The sequence below is a fragment of the Bos taurus genome, chromosome 25 (genome assembly GCF_002263795.3).
Source record: "Bos taurus isolate L1 Dominette 01449 registration number 42190680 breed Hereford chromosome 25, ARS-UCD2.0, whole genome shotgun sequence".
Lineage (NCBI taxonomy): Eukaryota > Metazoa > Chordata > Mammalia > Artiodactyla > Bovidae > Bos > Bos taurus.
This window is the reverse complement of record NC_037352.1, coordinates 39,277,439-39,301,882: the sequence shown is the minus strand read 5'-3', so window position 1 is coordinate 39,301,882 and position 24,444 is coordinate 39,277,439. Positions and strand designations below refer to the sequence as shown.

Below are 24,444 nucleotides of genomic sequence, written 5' to 3'. Positions count from 1 at the left end.
CAGTGGAACGTAGAGTGACGTGGTGCCGACAGCCTGTCAGTTCCTCCAAAAGTTAAAACGGAGCTACCATATGACCCCGCAGTTCCACTCCTAGCTGTTTACCCCAAAGAATTGAAAACGGAGAATCAGATGTTTGTTCATGCAAGCTCATTGCCGCATTACTGACAATAGCCCAAAAGTAGACACAACCCAAGTGTCTACCAGCAGATGAATGGATAAACTATATGTGGCCTAGCCACACAATGGAATATTAATCACCCATAGAAGGGAATGGAGTGGCGTGATGCACGCCACACTATGGATGACCTTGCAAACATTATGAGCCAAGCTAGAGAGGCCAGACAGGAAAGAAAGCCGTGCAGGAGCCCTATTACATGATATATCTGGACTAGGCAGATTCAGAGAGGCAGACATGTTTTCCTGTGTCTTCAAAAAGCTGAGTTCTTGGACCCTCTTCTTCCAGTCTATTGCAAAGTGGTCAGGGTCCTTCTTCATCAGCTACAACACCTCAGTTTCATCAAGAAAATTCCTCATGTCTTCCAGTTCTTAAAAGGAGAATAATCTGTCCTAAAGACTTTGCACATTTTTTAGTTTACTCCTGGGAAGTTTCGTCTTCCATTGTAAAAGGGATCCTCTGTTTTTTTCGTTTATTTATTTAATTGGAGGCTCATTGCTTTACAATGCTGGTGGTTTGTGCCCTGCATCAGCATGAATCAGCCATAAGCGTACGGATCTTCTATTTTCTAAGGAGGTGTTATTTGTATATAGAGCTGCTATTGATTTTCTTTTCTGCTGTATACCCACCCTTCTATTTTCAATATTGATTGATTGATTGATTTGGCTGCGTTGGGTCTTGCAGCATGCAAACTCTTAGTTGCGGCATGTCAGATGTAGTTCCCCAACCAGGGGTTGAACCCCGGCCCCCCGCACTTGGGAGCACGGAGTCTGAGCCACCGGACCCCCAGGGAAGTCCCCCTACCCATGTATGGTAGTTTCCCAACGGCCATGAGAAAACTGGTAGTTCTCTAAAACCGGGTGTAAGGTAGAGCTGACGTCATATACAAAACAGTCTTCTGTGAGTTCTACATGTGCTGAAGGGCCAGACTTGAGTCTTCTTCCCACTGAGTTTTATAAAATATTAACAGATGACAGGCCTACAGAAACCATTTCTGGATGCCATTAGAAGGTCAGGTTGCTAAAGAGGTTTCTAAAGACTTATTTCCGATTTCTGTGCTTTCTTGCCATGGACCAGGAAACACTGGGCAGACCACGAGTGGGCCACAGACAACATTTTGAGTGTCGTTGCTTTATTTTTTTTTTAATTGGGGTATAGCCAGTTAACAATATTGTGGTAGCTGCAGGTGAACAGCGAAGGGACTTGGCCATATATATGCATATACCCGTTCTTTCCCAAATCCCCCGCCCATCTAGGCTGGCATAGAACATCGAGCAGGGTTCCCTGTGCTATACAGGAGGTCTTTGTTGGTTATCCATTTAAAATCTAGCAGTGTGTACACGACCTTCCCAAACTCCCTAACTCTCCTTCCTCCCTGCAGCCATAAGTTCATTTTCTAAATCTGTGAGTCTCTTTCCATTTTGTAAGTTCATTTGTAACCTTTCTTTTTAGATTCCACTTACAAGGGATGTCCTACGATATTTCTCCTTCTCTGTCTGACTTCCTTCACTCAGTATGACTGAGTGTTATTGTTTTAGAGCTTGTCTCTAACTGCATTAAATGTTAGAATTCCAACCCTATACCCTGTAATACGTTCTCACGTGTTCAGTTACCAAACTCCGTTTATTACTGCATGATCAGACTGCTTCTGCAAAGTACAGGAACCTGGATTATTAAGTGTGTGTGTGTAGTAGACTTTTTATTTCTAAAACCAGAAAAAAAATGAAGAATACAGGACATTCCAGAGATAGATATACTAATATATCTTGATATTGAAATTGTTCCTGGATTTTCTCCAGATTTGAGGGAGTGAAACACTGCCAGAGGAAACTGAGCCAAAAATAAAGTTTAAAAATTCTGAGCAAATTACGGTTTGGTGACGAGGGACCGTGGAGTCTTTAAAAACAGAGGCTTCAGAGAAGCTGTCTGCCGTGACAGTGAACTAGCGTCACGGGCAGCACGCGTGGCCTTGTGGCTCCCGCAGCAGCAGAACTGCCTCCACGTCTGGGGCCCTGAAATTAACACGCTGGCCCCGTGTCTTGCAAGACCTTCACGGCAGTACTCAGGACGAGCGGTATCTGGGATGCCGCCAGTTCCTCCGCTCTGCTGGCAGGGGGACAAGTCATGCGCGGCAGGGACACCGAGTCTTCCTGTTGGATCCTGGGGACCGCCGGGCACAGTTGGGCCTCCCCACCCTGCTGGCGGGCGGTGAGACTTGTGGATCCCCTGCAGTTAGCCTCCCCAAGAGTCTTGTTTTAAAATCAACCATCGGTGCCACTGAGGAAGGCGAGGCTGCCAAAGCGTGTGTGTTCTTTCCGAGATGAGGTGTGATGTAAACACATTTTGTTTTTTTTTTTTTTAAATATTTATGTATTTGACCACACCAGGTCTTAGTTGCAGCATACGGAATCTTCAGTTGCAGCATCTGGGATCTAGTTCCCTGTCCAGGGATCAAACCCAGGCGCCCTGCATTGGGACCACAGAGTCTTAGCCACTGGACCACCAGGGAAGCCCCAGACACGCGTATTTTAATAAGGACTCCTCACGATTCCCTGGGGGACTCCACAGTTGACTGAAACCTCACACTTGCTGCCTCTTTAACCCATAACAAGTTTGGGCTATGGGGGCGAGGGCTGTCATCAGTGGAAAAAACGATCCCATCTGCAGCCTGAGTCCTGGTTCTCCTTTCTGGAGCCTCTATTTGCTGATCTTTAAAATGGGTCCAAGGGTTGCTGGGAGGACCACATTGATGGCTACATGGCTGTTGCAAGCAGCAGTTAGGAAGCCTGGGGATACTTGCATTAAACTCATAGGTTCCTCTTGGGGGCTTCATGAACGCTTCCTGCAGGCTCAGCCCCAGCTGGAGGCTGCAAAGGCAGCTGTGAGTGAGACACACTAGACTCCCAGAAGTGGATGAGACAGACAGTGAACCGAAATCTGAGTGATAAGAGCTGCGAGGGCACTAAAACAGGGTCATGAACCCAAGGGCTGTGCCCTGCTTAAGCAGGGCAGTGCTCCAGAGGCCTCCAGAGAAGACGGCTCAGCCACAGCTGGGTCAGGAGGCTCTGATCCTGAAGCCCCTTCCCTGTGGCTGGAGCCAAGGGCGGTAGAACAGATGGAGGGGCCTGGATCACTCAGTCCCAGCCCGGCTCCACCCTCTAACCCTAGGCAAGTCACTTCGCCTGGAAGCATCATTTTCTCAATCCCTATTAAGAGCTAAGATCACCTGTGTGTAGTGACTTTTTTAAAATAATTAAATATTTTTAAAGTATTTATTTATTTGGCTGTGCCGGGCCTTAGTTGTAGCAAGTTCCCAGAACAAGGACAAACCCAGGCCTCCTGCATGAGGAGCACAGAGCTTTAGCCACTGAACCATCAAGGACATCCCTTTGTGTAGTGATTTTTAAAACAGGAGTCCAAAACTCTTTGACACTTCTTCGGCCAAGAGGTCGGTCTCCATCACCTCTCCTTGAAGCTGGGCAGGTTTCCAGTTGCTCCGACCGACCATGTTGGTGATGCCAACCAGTATGACTGTGACTTCCATGGATATGTCTTAAAATAGGCCCTTTCCACCTGGCTCCTTTGGGCACCTTGCTTTTGCAAGAAGTCCACTTTCCCTGAGACCACCACGCGAAGGAAGCCACAGATGGGCAGCCCCATCTGAGCCTCCAGCTGACGGCCGGCATCACCTGCCGACCTGGACATCCAGCCCCATCCAGCCATCAGCTGCCCATACCTCCCCACCATCTCCTCCTGGTCACTGCCCAAGACCTGCCCCCACCACCCCCAAGCGAGAACTGCCGGGCTGAGCCATCAGATTGTGAGTCAGACATGAAGGTTGTCTTACACTAGTAAGCTCAAGGGTCATCTGTCCCCTGGTTTTAGTGATGGGAGCACCTCTCTCTCTGCCCTCACTTCTGAAACCTCTCTTGCTCACCAGCTCCTACCACCGTGTCTTTTTTCTGTTCCTCAAACACACATGCAGCGGTTCTGGCCTCGGGTGTTTCCATGAGCCATCCTCTCTCTCCCTGGAAATTCCCCTCCCTTCCCCCATCTTCCATGGCCGTCTCCTTATCTCGTAAGGTCTCTGTTCAAACAGCCAGCCCTCAAAGGGCTCCTCGGGTCACCTGATCTAGATTAGGTCTCAGATCAGCAGCTCCTGTCACATCCACAGAGGCTTCTGAAACCCTTGAGCAGCGTCTGCTAGTTTTCTGTTTGTTGACTGTGTCCTCTGCCAGACAGTCCTCGAGAGGAAAGCCCTCCCCCACTTTGATCACCCGTGTATCCCCCTGCTCCTTGCAGAAAGTCTAGCACAACTTAAGCAGGGATCCATGTGGATTAAATAGATGAATATACAAGAAGGACACAGCCACGTCAGAGAACAGCAAGGAGAAGTGACGAGGGTGGCAAGTTCCGGGTCAGAAAGGCAGCTGGTTGGGGTTCCAGGGGTTTGAGATGACACAGGCAGGACGAGAGGGGCCCAGGCCTTTTAAAACATTGGATATTTTCACAACAAGAAAATTAGGTACAACGTGACCTGACTAGGGGGTGGGGGTGGGGGGGGGAGATGGTACACGTAACATACAATTTACTTGCCTCAACTGTTTTTAAGTATACATTCTGCGTGTGCATGCTCAGGTGTGACCCCATGGACTGTAGCCCTCCAGGCCCCTCTGTCCATGGGATTCTCCAGGCAGGAATACTGGAGTGGGTAGCCATTTCCTCCTCCAGGGGATTTTCCCCAGCCAGGGATCAAACCGGACTCTCCTGTGTCTCCTGCATGGCAGGCGGATTCTTGACCACTGAGCCACCAGTTCAGTTCAGTCGCGCAGTCGTGTCCGACTCTGCGATCCCGTGGACTGCAGCAGGCCAGGCCTCCCTGTTCATCACCAGCTCCCAGAGTTTACTCAAACTCATGTCCATTGAGTCGGTGATGCCACCAGGAAAGCCCCTTAAGTGTACAGTTCGGTGGCATTAAGGACGTTCACACTGCTCCCCTCCCCAGCCCGTGTCCGTGAATCTGCCTATTCTAGAGACCTGGCGGACGTGGAATCATAAAGCCCGTGTCATTGTGAGTCTGGATTATTCCCCCCGGCCCACCCATGTTAGCACATACTGTGACTCACACACACACACACACACACACACACACACACACACACACACACACACACCACACACACACACACACACACACACACACACACACACCACACACACACACACACACACACACACACACCACACACACACACACACACACCACACACACACACACACACACACACACACACACACACACACACACACACGATACGCATTCTGCTCTGTTGCTTCTTAAGGTGGAACACCAGTCCCACTGCGTGCACACACCACATTCAGTTCACCGTTCACCAGCACGGGCGGACGGGCGTGTCCAAGGCTCTCTTCAGGGCCAGGTGAACCCTGCCCCGGGGTGGAGCTAGTGCGGGCCGAGGACACAGCCAGGGAAGGCCAGCAGTTCACCCGCACGACCACCCGCCTGTGCCCCGCCGTACAGGCGAGGCGCCGGCCCAAGTCACAAGGCCGGGAGCGGCCGGGGCAGCACCGGGCGGGGAGGGGCCCCGGAGCCCAGCCCACCTTTCCCGGCCGCCGGCCGCCCCTTCCCGGCCGCGCGCCCCGCCCGCCCCGCCCGGCAGCGCGCAGGCGCGGGAGGAGCCTCGCGGCGGAGCGCGGGGCGCATGCGCGGGAGGCGCCCAGCACGGACGGCTCCGCTCCCCGCCGGGGTGTGAGTCCGCGATCCGGGCTTTTGGTCCCGCCCGGAGTTCTGTTTATAAACACACGGCGCTGGCCACAGGCGAGGGGCGAACCCTAAAGGTGGTGGGGTCAGAGGTCAGCGGGCGCGCCGGCTAGGAGACCCATCCGTTTGGCTTCTCAGGCCGCTGGCCGTGCGGTGTGGCCGGCCCAGCTGCCCTACCGGGGTCTGGGACGGCCCGGGGGGAGGGGGGCGCCACGTGGTGCGCACGTGGTCCTGCCTGGCGCCGCAGCCGCCCTTCCCCCACAGCGCGGGCGGCCCCGGCGCCCCCTAGCGGCGGGCGGGGTTTGGGCGCCGCGCTGCAGTTGCGCCTGCGCACAATGCGTCACGGCGCGCCTTCCGGTGTGCGCCGTGGTCGGGCCACGCCCGTTACGTCGTCGTGGGGCCGGCGGCCGCCGGGACGCACGTGTGGGGCTGGCGGGGTCTCAGGGCCCCGCCCCGGCCTGCCGGCTCTGACCTAAAAGCAGACGTCGGGCCGCTGGGTTGTGATAACTCTGGGAGAGAGTGTGTGCCGGCTGGACGCTGCCCGGCATCAGTTTAGGTTCCCCAGAGCCCGGTGCCTGTAGGTGCGGTGTAAATGCTCGGTCAAATCAATAAACGGAGGGCGAGTTAATCATTAACTATTCAGGAAATGCTGATTCAGATTTTTTTTTTGTTACTTCGCCTACTTTTTGTAAGTTTTATTTATGGGATAGTGCGTAAAAAGCTTGGGCTTCCCTTGGTGGCTCTATGGTAAAGAATCCGCCTGCCAATGCAGGAGACTCAGGTTCGATCCCTGGGTCAAACGGCAACCCATTCCAGTATTCTTGCCTGGAGAATGCTATGGACAGAGGAGCCTGGCGGGCTGCAAGTCCATGGGGTCACAAAGAGTTGAGCACGGCTGAGCGACTAAACCACAGCACGCAACAGTTTGGCTCAGGGTTAGCACTGAGGGCTTCCCTGGTGGCTCAGACGGTTACGAATCTGCTTGCAATGCAGGAGCCCTGGGTTCAGTCCCTGGGTCAGGAAGATTCCCTGGAGAAGAAAGTGGCAAGCCACTTCAGTGTTCTTTCCTGGAGAATTCCATGGGCAGAGGACCCTGGTGGGCTACAGTCCATGAGGTCACAAACAGTTGGACGCGGCGGGGCTACTGACACTTAGCCCTGAGCCTATGGTAGTTACTGTTATGGCTGTTGCCTTTTATTTTTTGTCCTTTTGAGTTTATTCTGTTAAGTGTAAAAAATTTGAGCTGTGCCTTAACCAAGATTAAAAAGACTCTCCCCCTTTTCTGCCATTTTATCCTAAAGACTCATAATTGCCACTGCTGGTTGCTCTGTACAATTGTTTCTCAGAAGTTTACCCCGCTTCGTGTTTTTAAAATACCAGAGTACGTGCCGGGACACTGCCCCACGTCCTAAGGAAGATGGATCCCACCTTGGTAAGGGGAAAGCTAAAAGTGGTTACTTACAAAGGAAATCAGGAAGCACTTACCCTAAAGGTCAGGCCGATGGCACCTGTGTAACAGCTGGCAGGCGAAGAGTGAATACTTACAAACATTTATTATAAACTTTACTAATACAATGCGTGTGCAGTGCCCTTTCGCAGACAGGCAGCTTTTAGGCAACAGACATTGTTTTCCCACAGTTTGGTGTGGTGTGTGCGTGCTCCGTTGCATCCCTCTCTTTGGGACCCCATGAACTGTAGCCCACCAGGCTCCTCTGTGCGTGGAATTTTCCGGGCAAGAATACTGGAGTAGGTTTCCGTTTCCTTCTCCAGGGGATCTTCCCGCCCCCGGGATCAAACCCTCTTCTCGTGCATCCCTTGCATGGGCAGGCGGATTCTTCACCACTTGTGCCTCCTGCAAATCTGAGATGGGTCCTTGTTTCCTCCGAAGCCTCCCCGCTTGGCCGGGGGAGGTGAGCGTCTTCCTGTCCTCACGTGCTCGTCCCTCTGTGCGTGTCTGCATTCTGACCTCCTCTTCCAAGGACACCAGTCTCACAGGGCTACTCTGGTGACCTCGCTCTGCCTTACCTCTGCAGAGGCCTCATCTGCAGAGAAGGTCATGCTGTGAGGTGCTGGGGGTTAGGGCGTCCACATGAATTCAGAGGGGACACAGTTCAGCCATCACAAACCCCCAGTTTACCCAGATGAGGACGCTGAAGTAGAGAAAGGCCACATCACTTGCATGAAACCATGTAGCTAATAAGGAACAAGCCAGGGCTCTCGCCCAGGGAGCCTTACTCCCTGCTGTTGGACTGAACATACATATGCCCCCCGCCCTGCCCCCCATCCCCAGGTTCTTTTGCTGAAACACTAATCAGCCAGGTCACGAGGGTCCTCACGGATGGGGTTGGCCCCCTTATAGGAAGAGACGCAAGAGCGGTATTTCTCACCCTCCTCCCACCCCCGCCCACGTGAGGAGGAGGAGAGAAAGCAGCCGTCGACGAAGCAGGGGGCAGGTTCTCACCAGACAGCTGATAAACTGACACCTCGGCGGGGCACCCTCACCTCCACACCGTCAGAGATAAACGGCTGTTGTCTAAGCCACCCAGTCCGTGATATTTTTGTTACAGCAGCGGAGATGACGTAAGACGCTCCCACCGTCAACCCCTGCTCTAGCGCCTCGGAGAACTTGCCGTGAAACGCTGCTGTGACACCGAAGGGCCGCGGTTGACCATGTCGTTGCTTCCCACCTGCAGACACACTCAGGGCCGGGCACCCGGCCTGCATTCCCAAGGGTGCTCCCGTGCTGACGGGGGCTTGGCAGTCGTCAGACGAATGAAGGGAAAGGGTCCAGGGCAGGGACACCTCCCAGGACAGCCTTCTTCTACCCGCCTCCACCCCACCCCGTTCACCCCGGGAACAAACGCAGCCCCAGGAAGCGCCCAGTCCTGTGGGCTCCAGGCGGGCAGTGGTTTCCAGGCCTGGGTGGGCCAGGTTGCTCTCCTTCCTATTTAACGGCCCCCTCCCCACACCGAGCCTGGTCCCCTTCCTCCCACGTCGCAAGCCCACCTCCCTCATGTGGTCACAGGAGGCCCCGCTCAGCCTGCCCACAGCCTGGCCGAGCCTGGCCAGGCATCACATCCCTATCCCCAGGCCTGGAGGCGGAGTCATCAGGCCGCCTCCTGGAGTCGGCCCCTCTCCACCCCTACCTCCTGTTTTCTGCCGGGTTTCACAGGAGAAGGGCTTCTGTGATGGTTCAGTTGGTAATGAATCTGCCTGCAATGTGGGACACCTCGGTTCGATCCCTGGGTCAGGAAGATCCCCTGGAGGAGGGCATGGCAACCCACTCCAGTGTACTTGCCTGGAGAATCCACGGACAGAGGAGCCTGGGGGCTACAGTCCATGGGGCCACATAGAAGCAACTTTCACAGAAAAAACCGGGTCTGCAGCCCCAGCGCTTGGCGAGGCCCGGATGCTGCTTCCTGGGCCACCCCGTGCGCAGGCCGCGCCCCCAGCCGCAGCCCAGTGAACAATAGGCCGGGGCCCTGGAGCCTGCACAGTGGTCTGTTGAAACCTCAGGGTGGGTCCCTATTTATCTCTCCCTTTAGTGCCTCCGAGGCCAGAAAAGGAGTCAAACAAAACCTCTTTTCTAAGCCGAAAGAACTTTCTAGAGAGCGAGAGGAAGAGCTAAGCCAAGTCTCCCAGCCCCTCTCACCAATGTAACATGAGTTGCCTACCTGGGCCTCCCAAACTCACCGACGGGAACAGAAGTGCCCTGGAGAGAGGTCCAGACTGCAACCTGTTGGCCTGGTGACCCCAGAAGGCCACAGCAGGAGAGCCAGCAAGGGATCCTGGCCTGCGTGCACACCACCCCCACCACCAGCCACCACCTTGATTTATTTTAAAAACCAACACGACCCAATTAAATGACGTTTTTGTTTGTTTGTTTGTTTTTTTAAGTAGACACACACTTGGAGGGTGGGAGAGAGAAACAGACAGCCCATCTCCTTTCTTTCTCCAACGTCACCTTGAATCTCAGCCCCTTTGTCTGCTTTCTCCTGCTGCTGCCAGCTGCCTGAACCAGCAGTGAGAATGACCCTGATGAATGAGGGGTGATGCGGCTGCCTCACTCTGTAAGCAGAAGTTGGGCTTCTCTCTGTGAACAGGGCTCGGCCCAGCCCAGATACCAGCAGGCCTTCGCTCCCCCCAGAACCAGGCCTGTTGTCTCTGGTCCCGTGTCCGGACTGTCCTGCTAGAGAGAGATGACCTTTTCATCCAGACACTGGGGCACTTTTTCAGGCAGGAGGGGCAACAGTCCTGGATGTTTATGCCTCTCAGCACAGGCACGTTCTTTTTCATTAAAATTTAATTCAAAAACAAAAAACAAAAAACTGGCTCAGAGGGCATTGGCGTGTCGTCCGTTTAGATTTGAGGGCAGAAGTCTGTCCAGAAGCAGTGCAGAGCGTTAGCCTGGAAAACCAGATGAATGAAGAGACAGCAGTTGGTGGAAAGGGCCTCCTCCTTGGCCTCGCCACACACGGCAGGGGCGTGATTCCCGGCACAGATTCTGGCCTGCCTGGGCCGCAGCCTCGCTTTGCGTTAGGCCCCACCTTGAACACGACCTTGGGCTCTGAGCACAGGCCTTCCTCCTTCCATCCTGAGCCTGTGCTAAGTCCGGGGTCCCATCAAGCAGGTGTCATTTCCCTGTTTTACAGCCAAGAACAGCAAGGCTGCCTCGGGCCAAGCGGGGGCCCAGCTCCAGTCGCAGGAAGAGACCACTTAGCACAGATGTAGGAGCGAAGCCCAGGGCCACCACGCTCCTTCCCCTGAACTTGGCCACTTGAACAATTTTAAGAGAACCCACTTCGGGGCAGTGGGGACAGGTGGCTTCATGTGCCGCTGCCCAGGAGACCAGGGGGACAGAGTTTCACGTGATACCATCCATGCAGGGCTTCCACCCCAGAGAGCAGATGCTCTTCTCGCAAAGAGAAACCCGAGTCAAATCCTGCCCCCGGACTTAGGCTCGGCGAATCCCACCCTTTCCGCAGGGCGTAACCAAGCTAAACAACTGGAGTTCACACCCTGTCACGTGTGCGTGTCCAGCCTGGCCCGTGCCATGATCACATTGCAGGGGAAATTGCCAGCCTGGCAGTTAGAAAGTATCTCTGGAGCTTCGCTATGGTGAGGGTTGTTGTTGTTTTATTTTTTTAATTAAAAAAATAATAATAGCACTGTCCTAGGAGAGATGATTATAATGATAGCTCTAGAGGTTACAAAGGAGCCATCACACCAGAGAAGCTGGGAAAATGTAGGCTACAGCTGAAGCCCAATCACTGTGATTCCAGGAAGCCCTAAGGTCTTTGATGGCCAATCCAAAATAAAAGGATGCTTCTAATAATTCCAGTTTTGTGTTTTGCTCTATGGTTTGCAGCACAAAGCAATGCACAGGGACCCACCCCCAAAATCCAGAGACCTTCCTCCCACCCCCTTCCCAGCACAGGTTTTTATTTTTCCCAAACTGGAGATTGGCAGGAAGCCACACCTTCGAGCTGAATAGAGAGCTAACAGTGAGGAAAGGCCGGCTTAGGTTCTCAGCTCGCCCAGTCCCCTGCTGTGACCGTCCTTCCAGAGCGCCAGTTTATACTGTTCTGCAAAGAGTAACTGATCAGCGTCTGTGCTGTGCAGTTACTTAAAGTGACGTCCACTAAGGATTTCTAATAACACCCCGTAAGGTGAAGTGGATGAAGCAAGATAGGAGATCAGGCTTGTGCATGTTCTGCAGAAAATGTACCCAGCTCTGAAAAGTCATCGGCGGTGAAGTCATGCGTGTGATTAGTTTTCTGTTTGATACATATTTTCCTAATTTTCTACATCGAGTGAACAGACGTTTCGAGTTGCATCGTGGCGTGTAGTTTCTTCAGTGAAATTTAACAGAAACTGGGCAACTCTCTCCTAGTCTTTTTCTCCCATATGGGGCCTTTTTCTGATGATTGACTTTCGTGGTCCATTTACGGTCCTTTTATTTAATTCTTGCTGTGGCCGCTGGTTGCTTGGTAACAATCATTGTTACTGATTGCCTTTTCCTCATCGGTGCTCTGTGGCAGTGCTGCATTGCGCAGCAAATCGGTGTGAAATGATTTCAAACCAGGGCAATGAAGGGAACTATCTGACCTCAATTATCACACTCTCCACCTTAGGAGACGTGGCTACCCTGCCAACTTCTCAAAACGTTACATTTAATAAATGTACTAGAAAGAACTATGGCTTAAAGACCCGTGGTTCCTGGTCCCACGCCCAGCTGTGAAAAATCTCTCCCTGAGATGCTGCTGGTCTCCAGGATGCTGTCCCCTCTCCTGCTGCAGCAAATGTGTTCACGGTGCCTACCTAGCAGCCCCCTCCCCAGTATTCTCTATTTCCTTCCACGAGAACCCAGGTTTTTGTCCTGAAACCATCTTTCTATCCACTTCAGGAGAGCCAGGGCCCAGCTCCTAAGTGAGACTCACAGCTGGGCCAAGAAGAGCGCGCTGGTCACAGAGCCCTCACTGGGAAGTGGTTTAGACAGAAGCGTGTGCAGTCTTTTTGGCCAGTAAGACACGAGGCGGGGTGGGCTGGGGTAGAGAGGTCCTGAGAGACGAGTGCTCCTAGGAAGGAGATGCGGGAAACAAAAATGGTCTCCACACCCTGGCTTGGGAAGATGGGGCGTCTGGGGGCCTCATGTAGACCTGCAGCCACCTCGAAATCAGGAGAGTCGATCTGTCAAGGACGAAGGAGGCCAGCGCTGGGAGAACCTGAGCCCTGGTGGCATCAGAGTCCACCAGTTACTCCAGGGCCGCCCTTTCTCCTGAGTTCTCTTCGGTAAGGTCGGAACCCTCCTCCATGCTGGAGCCGTTTTTTCCATTATTTGCAGTCAGAACCTCCTGTCTGAGTGGGCGCTGACACTGAAGGTTTGCCTGACGGGCACCCCCTGCTCCCCGCTCATGGGGTAGCCCAGGCCTCCTAGACCATCCCCAGCACTCACCGTCCCGCCTGCGATCCTGGGGCAGAGACCACGAGTGTCCTGCTTCACTGTCCCGAGTGCCCCTGTTTCAGATGATCAGTTACACATTTGTTGTTATAAACTGAGTTGTGTCCCTGAGAAATCCACCTGCTGAAACCCTACCCCTTGTAACTGGAAGTGGGACCTTCTTTGGAAATCGAGTCAGGATAGATGTGAGAGTGTTAGTCCCTCAGTCATGTTTGACTCTTTGCAACTCCATGGATTGTAACCTGCCAGGCTCCTCTGTCCTTGGAATTCTCCGGGCCAGAATCCTGGAGTGGGTTGCCATTTCCTTTTCCAGAGGATCTTCCCGACCCAGGGATCGAACCTAGGTCTCCTGCATTGCAGGCAGAATCTTTACTATCAGAGCCACCAGGGAAGCCCCTTATCGGGGCAGAGTCGGGTGGGACTCAAGTCCAGTGTGATCAGTGTCCTTATAAAGGGGAAGTTGGAGACAGACAGGCCACAGGGAGAGTCCCGTGGGAAGACTGGATATATGCTGCCACGAGCCAAGGATTGACCTACCAGGAAGGGAGCGGGGCGGGGTTGGGGGTCGGGGTTGGGACAGACAGACCCTCCCCGGAGCCTTCAGGGGAGCGCGGCCCTGCTGACTCCTTGATCTCAGACCCCAGGGTGCACAGGAATAGATTTCTGTTGAAGTTGCTACTTTGGTGGTACTTTGTGACAGCGGCCCTAACAAGCCCACGCGGATCCCACTGCAGGAGTGTCTGAGGGGGAAGGGGCCACTTCTGGTCTCAGGTGACTGGCAGCGGTGGCCCTGTAGAGGCTGTGGAGGAAGGGTGGAGTGTCAGCAGGCGGGAACACTGCATGGGGAGAGGGCCCCAAAGATGCAGAGAAACACTGAGCTAAAAGCACATTCACAGGCGACCCCCGTTGCCTCATCTGACTGCAGTGAGATCCGGGCAAAGGATCTGCCCAGCTCAAGGGCGTCAGGCTCCTCCGAGAGGGAGGATCCTTCCACCCCAGGTGGCCACAGAAGAAGTGGTCTGGCATCTCGTACACTGAGGTGCCCACTCCAGTGCCCGCAGATACACCAGTGAAACGACAGAGCACTCAGACACAGACCCGTGTGCATTGATGTCGTTCAGTCGCTAAGTCATGTCCAGCTCTTTGCGACCCCATGGACTGCAGCACGCCAGGTTCCTCTGTCCTCCACCATCTCCCAGAGTTTGCTCAGATTCGTGTCCAGTGATAGCCGATGCCATCCGACCATCTCGTCCTCTGCCATCCCCTTCTCCCGCCCTCAGTCTTTCCCAGCTTCAGGGTCTTTTCCAGTGAGGCAGCTCTTCGCATCTGGTGCCCAAAGGATTGGAGCTTCCGCTTCAGTGTCAGGCCTTCCTTCCAGTGGGTGTTCGGGTGGGTTTCCTTTGGGATGGACTGGAACACGTAACCGATGGCATTGGTGGCAGTACAGAGACATGGTTTTCAACCAGTGGTGCTAAGAAAGTTAGGTATTCACGTGGGAAAGAAAGAAATGGAACCCCTACCTCCCGTTACACACAACAGTCAGCTCTAGATGGAGTTAAGGATTAAATGTAAAAGGCAAAGCTACAGAGTTTGAAAAAGACATTTGGGAGACTGTCTTCATGACTTCGGGACAGGGAATGATTTCATAACAAGTTATTGAACAGAGACTTATCAATACATTTTTAGAGAGTGTCTCAATTAACATCTGGCTTCCCTGGTGACTCAGCAGTAAAGAATCCGCCTGCCAGTGCAGGAGACGTGGCTTCAATCCCTGGGTCAGGAAGAGCCCCTGGAGCAGGAAATGGCAACCCACTCCAGTATTCTTGCCTGAGGAATCCCATGGACAGAGGAGCCTGGTGGGCTACAGTCCATGGGATCGAAAGGAGTTGGACACGACTGAGCGACCAACACACACATCACCACCATGCAAAGTTGTTAGAGCTTAAAATTGATCAAGGGTTCAGAATACAGCTTACAATTATCGCTATCATCCACATTGCTTCATTAAGTTTTTGTCCCAACCTTGCGTATATTATAAATGTAAATTTTTCAAAAATGACGCATTGCTGAATTCTGAGCGAGGGAGAATTTTTCAGTGAAACGTATGCAGATATTTTTTCCTGATTGTCCAAGCAAAATATATACTAATATGATAGTTCTTCTGAATATGGTTCTGATTCAGATGTGAATATTAGATGAACAGAAAGACAAAAACCTTAGTGATTGATTCTGATATGAAAAGTGAAAATGAAACTCACGGTGCTGGAGAATGCCCCACTGCTTTTACAGAAGAGTGGATTGAAGACATTTCAGTAAAATTAGAGGACTTCACGGTGTCAGGTGTAAGTACTGAATGTAATAGCCCCCAAAGGGTTAGTGAAATAACAGAATTAATTTGGGGCCAGCCAAAATAAAGTTCACCGGCCACATGTGTTAGTTTCTGCAAAAATGCCCTCGTCACTAATGAGTTATCTCATTAAAAGCATTTATCATAAATAAAAGCAACGATAAATTAAAATGAAGAAGTTGTTCATCAAAGGATGATTGCAAAGAGAAAGTGGAGGTGAGAAGGCCAGTCTCAGAGCAGTGGAAGATACCTGGACCAAATATAACCAGTTTTCAAAATATTTAAAGAACTTCACACTGATAAGGAAAAACAGACAACCCAACAGAAAAAAAAAAAAAACAGGCAAAAGACTGAAGCTGGCACATCACCAAAAGGTCAAATCCAGAGGACCACAAACTCGTGAGAAAGGCGTCCCCCTCGCTGGGAGTTATCTGAGTGCCCGTTAAAATCCTGAGACATCTTTTTACCTTCCAGCCTCGCAAAGCCCTTAAAGTCTGTGGTGGCAACGACACTGAGCCCCGGGGGTCTAAGACAGCACAGATGCCAGCACAGATGGGTCCAGTGACAGGAAAACTGTGACAGCCTCTTGAAACCTTGACCTTTGCACGTGCAGTGACTCACAGACCTATTCTGGAGGTGCAACCTCGAGAAGCGGCTCTCAGACTTGAGCAGACATCAGAATCCCCAGGGGGCGTCAGGGCCCCACCTCCAGAGTCTGAGTCAGTGGGTGTGGGATGGGACCCCAGAGCCTGCATCGCTAACAGGTTCCCTCCCAGGAAACGCAAACACTGCTGCCACGGGGACCACACTTTGAGAACCGCCTGGAGAAATGTGTGCTCGGTGCCGCAGGACACGCGTGTAGGAGCTGCCCTGAGAGTCGTCACTAAGACTGTCCACCAGCAGCTGCGTGAATAAAGTGTGCAGTGAGTGAAAGTCGTTCAGTCGTGCCCAACTCTTTGTGACCCCTACAGACTGTAGCCCCCAGGCTTCTCTGTCCATGAGATTTCCCAGGTAAGAATACTGGAATGGGTTGCCATTTCCTCCTCCAGAGGATCTTCCCAACCCAGGGATCGAACCCGTGTCTCTTAAGTCTCCTGCATTGGCAGGAACCTGCATTGGTAAGGTTCTTTACCACGGAGCCACCCATGTGCAGTACAGTTCAAATCACAAAATGTTGAAAAGTAAAAAAAAATCAAGTCCTGTTACTCAGGGTGGCATGGGTATGTGATAAAGCTATGGAAAAGCAAGAAAACTGCATCGAAGTCGGTGCCATGGTTTCCTCCAGGGGAAAGAGAAAGTGATGTGACCAGGGAAGGGTGCCAGTTATTCAGTCATCAGCCCGGACCCGGCTTTGTGGGCCTGGAACCTGCGTTCCCGCTTCTGTCCAGACGGCTGCCCCCTGGCAGGATCATCCAGTAGGTGGCGCTAGACCAGGGCGGAAAGAGGATGGGAAGAAGGGGCTCGTCTGCACCCCGCTTGGGGTCTACACCTGCTCCTTAGTCCCATAAACTGTGGCAGCAGCGCCTCCCTGCCACCACATCCTGGGTTCATTCGGGCAGCAGCAGCTTCTCGTCTGCCACTCTTCTGACGCCCACAGAGACAACTCATACGGCCCCTGGGGACCCCCGGCACAGCCAGCCCCCTTGCCCCCAGCACCGCCACCAAATGATCCATCTCGTTCAGTCACGACCTCCAAGAGCTGGGGCTCCCTCTGGACCCTTTCAGGTTACACCGAGAAAACCGCTTTGTGCCTGGTTCACGGTCCTTCCCATCAAGTTCTTCCTGTTAACGTAACTCAGCGGCTCTTGTCTTCATGCATGTCGGCTCGTCATCCCCTCCAGGATGGAGGCTGCGTGCTGTGCAGTGAGGGGCCACAGGCGGACGGGAGCTGCATCTCCCCTTTCTCTGAGCCGTCTTCGGGGCTGGCCAGCCATCCAGATCGTGCAGGGCTGAGAAGTCAGTCACCCGGGGCGCAGGGTGTCGGGCCTGAGATTGAGAAAGTGTCAGCAGTGAGCTGGTCATCCTGTGACTTCACCCAACACGTTAACCCGAGTTACGTCTTACGGCTGCACTTGGCTCCAAGAAAGGATGGGAAATGCAGGTTTAGCTGGGCTCATCATTACCATCTAGGAAAAAGCAGAGTTGTGTTACTTAGGGAGAAGGGCAGAATGGACTAAGGGAGGCTGCCGGTGGTTCTGCCCTTTTAACTCCAGACTGAGCACCACGCCCCCGAGGGCACTGTCTGAGACACAGCTGTGCCAGAGTGGTGGCCTGAAGCCGGGTCCTCTGGCCGTGGCCTCCCTTAGGACGCGATGCCTCTTCCGCTTCCTTTCTGGCAGCTTAGAAGGGAGGATCGTGCCTGTCCTTCTGGCTCTTTCAACCCTGAGTCCGAAGGGCTGGCAGTACTTCTTGCCACCACATCACACGTGGTGTTTTACGTAAGTTCTATTTTCCTTTCTGCATTCACAGTCACTCTATCTGAACAGGACTCCGGGTTTTCAGTTCTTCCTTTTGAGAGGGGTTTAGGAATCTTGGTCTTGTCTTTCTTTTAATCTTGTATTTACTTGGTGCTCTTCTCAGACATTAATTATCATTGCATCCTGGTTTATTCTGTATATCCTTCAGTACCTGCATTTACTGGGCTTCCCTGGTGGCTCAGTGGTAAAGAATCCGCCTGCCAGTGCAGGAGATGAGGGTTCAATCCCTGGGTCAGCAAGATCCCCTGGAGAAAGAAAAGTGAAAGTGAAAGTCGCTCAGTCGAGTCTGACTCTTTGTGACCCCATGGACTATACAGTTCATGGAATTCTCCAGGCCAGAGTACTGGAGCAGGTAGCTGTTCCCTTCTCCAGGGGATCTTCCCAACCCAGGGATCAATCCCAGGTCTCCCATTTTGCAGGCAGATTCTTTACCAGATGAGCCACCAGAGAAGAACACGCCTGGACAAGGGAATGATAACTCACTCCAGTATTCTCGCCTGGGAAATCTGGAGGAGCCCGGTGGAGTCACGGGGTCCCAAAGAGTCAGACCTGGCCGGACGGCTGAGCACGCACGAACCCACACCTGTGTTTCTTGCTCTTAGCTTGGGAGGAAAACCCTTGCCAGGGAGGATTTTCAAAGCCAGTCAGTCACTGCTGACTCACTTGAATTTCAACAGCCCGCTGCTTGTTCTTTATGACAACAATAAACATACAAAGAGGGAGGCAGTATCGTGTCTTGAAGATTTAATCTCTGATTAACTGAAACTTCGCAAGGCTCTTAGCCCACTTGGTCTTCCCCCTGATGCCTGAGTCGGTTCAGCCCAGCAGGGGCAGGGTGATGGTTAGGACTCGGCCGGCCAGGGGCTGTGTGCCCTGCACGATCCCCGTGTGTTCGCCCCACGCCGCCGTCGAAGGTGGCGAGTCCGCACGGTCCCTGCCAAGCGGGAGGCTGGTCTCCTCTGCTCTCCATCGGCCCAGCGTGTTCAGTGCAGCCGCACTCCTTGCCCACGGCCGAGAGCCGGGCTGGAAGACAGGGCTTCTCAAATTCCCTTTTTTTCTCTCCGATACAGACTTCCCTCTAGATGTGGGAAGCTCCATTTTTCCTTTTCTCTGGCTTCAAAACAGGAATTAGGGGCTTCCTTGCCAGCTCCGTGGTAGGGATTCTGCCTGCCAACGGAGGGGCCGTGAGTTCAACCCCTGGTCGGGAAACCAGGATCCCACCTACCCTGGGGAAACTAAACCTGCCAGCTGCAACTAGAGAGAAGCCTGCGTGCTGCAGTGAAGCCCCCACACGCCGGAACTCAGGCCCGACGCAGCCGAACGAGTAAATGAATATTAAGAAGTCGCCCCCGTCCAGTGCCCTTTGACACCACGGAGCCATCCAAGGTGCACCTTGTGCAGTGAAAGGTGCTGAGGGGTCCCTGACATACAGATGACCCTTGGAAGGAAACAGAATCCGAAGGACGGGCGTTTAAGCCAGGTTTGCAACAAGCCAGGACCAGAGCCAGGCCTCTCCTTGGCTGGGGAGGGCTCCTTGGGGGCCTCCGAGGTCAGCTGGGAACCTGGCCTGCGGGGAGAAGGGGGTCCAGGCGTGGGAAGCTGGCCGGGCAGTCGCCCTCCTCAGGAAGGTGCCACTGCCTCATCCTCCGGTCCTTGTCCCCGCACTTCCCAGACACCAGCCCACTTGTCACTCGAGGGCAAGAGAGTGGGCACGGAAGAAGGTGCCCATGAGCTGCATGAAAAGGTTGCTCGCCAACTTGACTTCAAAACAGACTCTCAGAGACAGGGGAGGAATGAATGAGGACCTCGGGATTAGCAGATACACACTACTGTCTATAAAACAGATAAACAGCCAGGATCAGCTACATTCAATGAGTACGATAGTCTAGTAAGGCGCAACAGTGAATCCCTGTGCCCCGGGCCTGAGACTAACACACTGCACCAGAATCCTGGCGTGGGCAGCCTTTCCCTTCTCCAGGGGATCTTCCCGACCCAGGGATCGAACCCAGGTCTCCTGTATTGCAGGCAGATTCTTTACCATCTGAGCCCCAAGGGAACCCCAAGAATCCTGGCATGGGCAGCCTTTCCCTTCTCCAGGGGATCTTCCCGACCCAAGGATCGAACCCAGGTCTCCTGTATTGCAGGCAGATTCTTTACCATCTGAGCCCCAAGGGAACCCCAAGAATCCTGGAGTGGGCAGCCTTTCCCTTCTTGGGAAGGGCATCTTCCCAACCCAGGGATCAAAACCAGGTCTCCCGCATTGTGGGCAGATTCTTTACCATCTGAGCCCCAAGGGAACCCCAAGAATCCTGGCGTGGGTAGCCTATCCCTTCTCCAGGGGATCTTCCTGACCCAGGAATTGAACTGGGGTCTCTTGCATTGCAGGCGGATTCTTTACCAACTGAGCTATCAGGGAAGCCCTAACTAGGGAAGCCCATTGTAAATCAACTCTACGTCAATTAAAAACAAAACAAAACGGGATGACTTGACAGTGGGGTTTTTTGTTATTTCTGTTTTGTTTGCATACTTTTGGTCTTTGGGGGGAGTTTTGGTACAGACCTGAAGGGTAACTGATGTTCTAAGTACTTTGTTAGAAATTCTCTTTACTACAGCGTTTCTTTCTCTTCCCAGCTACACAACATTGAAATTGGATGATAAACACTCACGTGAGGACCTGAATGTTGTTGAAAGTTGCCTTTTTTGACCTAGGATTGAAAGTCTGACTTTCCATATTATCTCATCAGATCCCAAACAACCTTACTTACCACCTTTAAAAAAAGATATTTATGTATTTTTTTAAAATTTATCTGGCTGAGCCGGGGCGTAGTTGTGGGACACAGGATCTCCAATTTTCCTTCCGCCTACTGCCTTTTTTTTTTTTAATCACTGACGTTCCCCAAAAAAGACTGCCGTGTACTGTCCAGGTCACCAGTGGGGGTGCCGCTCCAGGAATTCCTACCACGTCCCTAGTAAGGAAGAGGGGATAATGTGGAAATTCTCTTCGGTCTCTGGCAGGAAAAGGCCAGTTTCCTGGGAGGAATCAGTTTGTTTTTATCTTCTGAACAGTGACTCTTGTAACCGAACCTGTTTCCTTCTTTGCTGGCGCTGTTCAGAAGCTCAGAATTAAAACCAGCATTTATCTTTACCAACTGTCTCAGACTTTAAGGTTTCTACTTTGTGCGCTGACTCTATCTGTGGCTTAATCTTGTTCGTTTCCATCACTGTTTCCCTGTTTTCCAGTTTCTCCACTTTTTTTTTTTTTTAGTTCAGATGAACGTAGACTCCATGAGATGCAGTCAGTAAAAGTGGGAAACAGAGTCTGGGAAACTTTAATGAACAAATGACCCAGTTTTTAAAAATAAATTGCAAAGGGGGGAAAAGGAGGTGGAGGGGAAACAGAGATTAAGAGATTCCTCACTCGCCGCCGCTGCTGCTGCTGCTGCTGCTAAGTCGCTTCAGTCATGCCCGACTCTGTGCGACCCCATAGATGGCAGCCCACCAGGCTCCCCCGTCCCTGGGATTCACCAGGCAAGAACACTGGAGTGGGTTGCCATTTCCTTCTCCAATACATGAAAGTGAAAAGTGAAAGGGAAGTCACTCAGTCGTGCCCGACTCTTATCGACACCATGGACTGCAGCCTACCAGGCTCCTCTGCCCATGGGATTTTCCAGGAGAGAGTACTCGTTGCTGGGAACATCCAATTCAGCAGTCACTTGGGAAAATGGTCTGTTAATTTCTCTAAATATACATTCAGCGTGTGACCCAGCAGTTCCATCCCTAGGAGAGAAATGCAAGCACATGCCAACAAGTTGTGCATGAATGTTTATGACAGAAGCATTCATAAAACCCAACCTGGAGACACCCCGTGTGTCTGTCACATAGGAACTGATTATTTTCACAGTGGTATATTCACTCAGTGGGCTTCCCAGGTGGCTCAGTAGTGGTAAAGGATCCATCTGACAATGCAGGAGACGGAAGAGACTCGGGTTTGATCCCTAGGTCGGGAAGATCCCCTGGAGGAGGAAATGGCAACCCACTGCGGTATTCTTGCCTGGAAAATCAGTCCCATGGACAGAGGAGCCTGGTGGGCTACAGTCCATGGGGTCTCAAAAGAGTCTGACACGACTTAGCAACTAAAACAGCAACAACAATAAATTACTCCTTAGTTGAAGTAAATTGTCCTTCCGTAAGTTTATTTAAAGATGAAAGTAAAAAGAGGCGAGAACACTGGCCGGGAATCGTATGCTGTTAAGCCAGGATTCGGCTTCTTTTGGAGGTGACAGTGTTGTGGTAATTTCTTAATCTTTTGTCTACATTTGTGTTGTTTATTTTGTTTTTGTTTATTTATTGGTGACGCTGGGTCTTAGTCATGGCCCTCAAGATCTTCGCCTTCATTGCTGCCTGCGGGATCCTTTAATTGTGGTGTTCAAACGCTTAGTTACAGCACATGGCCTCTGGTTCCCTGACCAGGGCCCCTGTGTTGTGAGCGTGGAATCTTAGCTTACTGGACCAGCAGGGAAGTCCTGTAGTGATATTTTTGAAACCAACTCTTATCTTCTGGGGATACACACTGAATTATAGGAAATGATATAATGCCTAAGACTGGCTTCAAAATAGTAGAGGATTTGGGCGGCTTGTGGATGAAGTGGATGAAACGAGGCTGAGTGCACACAGATCGGGCTGGAGCTGGGTTTGGGGCACATGGAGGTTTGCTTTATTATTCTGTCCTCTTTTGTCTGTGTGTTCAACGTTCCGGTAAGTGAAAGTTTTAAAAGAGGGGCTTAAGAGTCCTTGAGAACAGGCCGGAGCCAGCGAGCCCCTGACGACATCCGCTTGGAATGAGGAGGTGGACCAGCTATTGTTTGTCTGCCCGGCGGCCCCGCCCCCTGCACTAACAGGAACCAGACCCGCTCCCCGGATGGGCCAGCCCTGCAGGGTGGGCTGCATGCCTGACTTCCAGGCGCGGCCCCGCCTGGCGCCTGCCCGCCTTGGGCCCAGGCCTGGGCACAGACCCTGCACTAAGCCCTTCAGTGGCTTTCTCCTGGGGATTCCAGCCTCCTTCGGAATGATGCAAGAACCGGAAAAGTTTGGAACCGGTTAATCCCTGTGCAGGCAATCCTGGGAGACCAGCCTGGGGGTTTTTGCAGCTAACTCCCCAGGGCCCCTCTGCCTCCAGCCCTTTCTGAAACCCAGATCTCGGCTCTCTGCAGTTCTGTGATCACCCTAGCACTGTGCCAGTACGTACCCTTTTTGTTGAAGTTGGCCAGAGGGGATTTCCATGGCTGAAAACCAAAGCGCCGAACGAAGGAAACAGCAAGCTCACCAGATCATTGGTGTGCCCTTTTCAACCTCTCTGTACCCCTCAGCTGACCCTTTGAACGTGAAAACTCCCACACAGTGGTCTGATAAACAAAGAGGAGGGAATGTACTTGATACAGAGACACCAGGTTGATAGCAACATGCCCCTGCTCCACTAACACACAAACCCAGAAGTGAAGTGAAGTGAAAGTCGCTCAGTCGTGTCCGACTCTTTGTGACCGCGTGGACTGAACAGTCCATGGACTTCTCCAGGCCAGAATACTGGAGTGGGCAGCCTTTCCCTTCTCCAGATGATCTTCCCAACCCAGGGATCGAACCCAGGTCTCCTGCGTTACAGGCGGATTCTTTACCAGCTGAGCCACAAACTCAGAGCATTGTCATAATTAAGACAGAAGCATCTATTGGGACAAAAAAGGTTACACTGGTCTCTAACAGCCCCATCTCACAGGAATATAATATGAGCCACAAATGTGAATTTTAAAAATTAAAATTTTTAACTTTCTAGTGATTGCATTTGGGGCCGCTAAGAGTCGGACACGACTGAGCGACTTCACTTTCACTTTCATGCATTGGAGAAGGAAATGGCAACCCACTCCAGCGTTCTTGCCTGGAGAATCCCAGGGACGGAGGAGCCTGGTGGGCTGCCGTCTATGGGGTCGCACAGAGTCGGACACGACTGACGTGACTTAGCAGCAGCAGCAGCAGTAATTGCATTAAAATGGCAAAAAGAAATAAGTGAAATTAATTTGGGTAGTGCATTTTATTTAGCCCAATGTATCCAACATATTACCATCTCAAAGTATAGCCAATATAAGTATGTGAAATACTAATAATACCATTTTGGTTCTTTTTTTTTTTTTTTTTCCTATAATCAGTATAGTTTTGTGTATGTGCTCAGTCACAAAGTCTGACTCTTTGCAACCCCATGGACTGTAGCCTCCCTGCCAGGCTCCTCTCTCCATGAGATTTCCCAGGCAAGAATACCAGAGTGGGTTGCCATTTCCTTCTCCAGGGGATCTTCCTGACCCAGGGATTGAACCTGCGTCTCCTGCTTGGCTGGCAGAATCCTTACCACTGAGCCAAAAGAAAAGCCCTAATATAGATTTACAAAACACTAACACTTTGCTTAAAGAAAAAAAAAAAAAACTAGGCCTTTGAAATCAGGTGTAGTGTGTTTTACACAGACGGCATGTCCCGCTTTGGCTGCGTTATGTGTTCGGTGCTCAAAAGCTGTAAATTATAAAGGGGCTGTACATCATCCTTGGGGGTTTCTGCGTATGTTCTGGGTCGAGCGTCCTTAAAACGACCAGCTCTGTTCTCACGATGGTACCAGAGGCTCCACTGAGGGCTCAGCCCCCGCGGCTCAGCAGTCCCAGGCGGGTTCTG

General features: G+C 52.2%; 1 non-coding gene across 1 annotated transcript; it reads right to left on the bottom strand.

The window, feature by feature from the left end:
• Nucleotides 1-5,733: 5,733 nt before the first annotated feature.
• Nucleotides 5,734-5,809, bottom strand: MIR2890 (microRNA mir-2890). Its single transcript, NR_036357.1, has one exon. It is a non-coding gene; the product is annotated as a microRNA mir-2890 (primary transcript).
• Between the last annotated feature and the right edge of the window lie 18,635 nt (nt 5,810-24,444).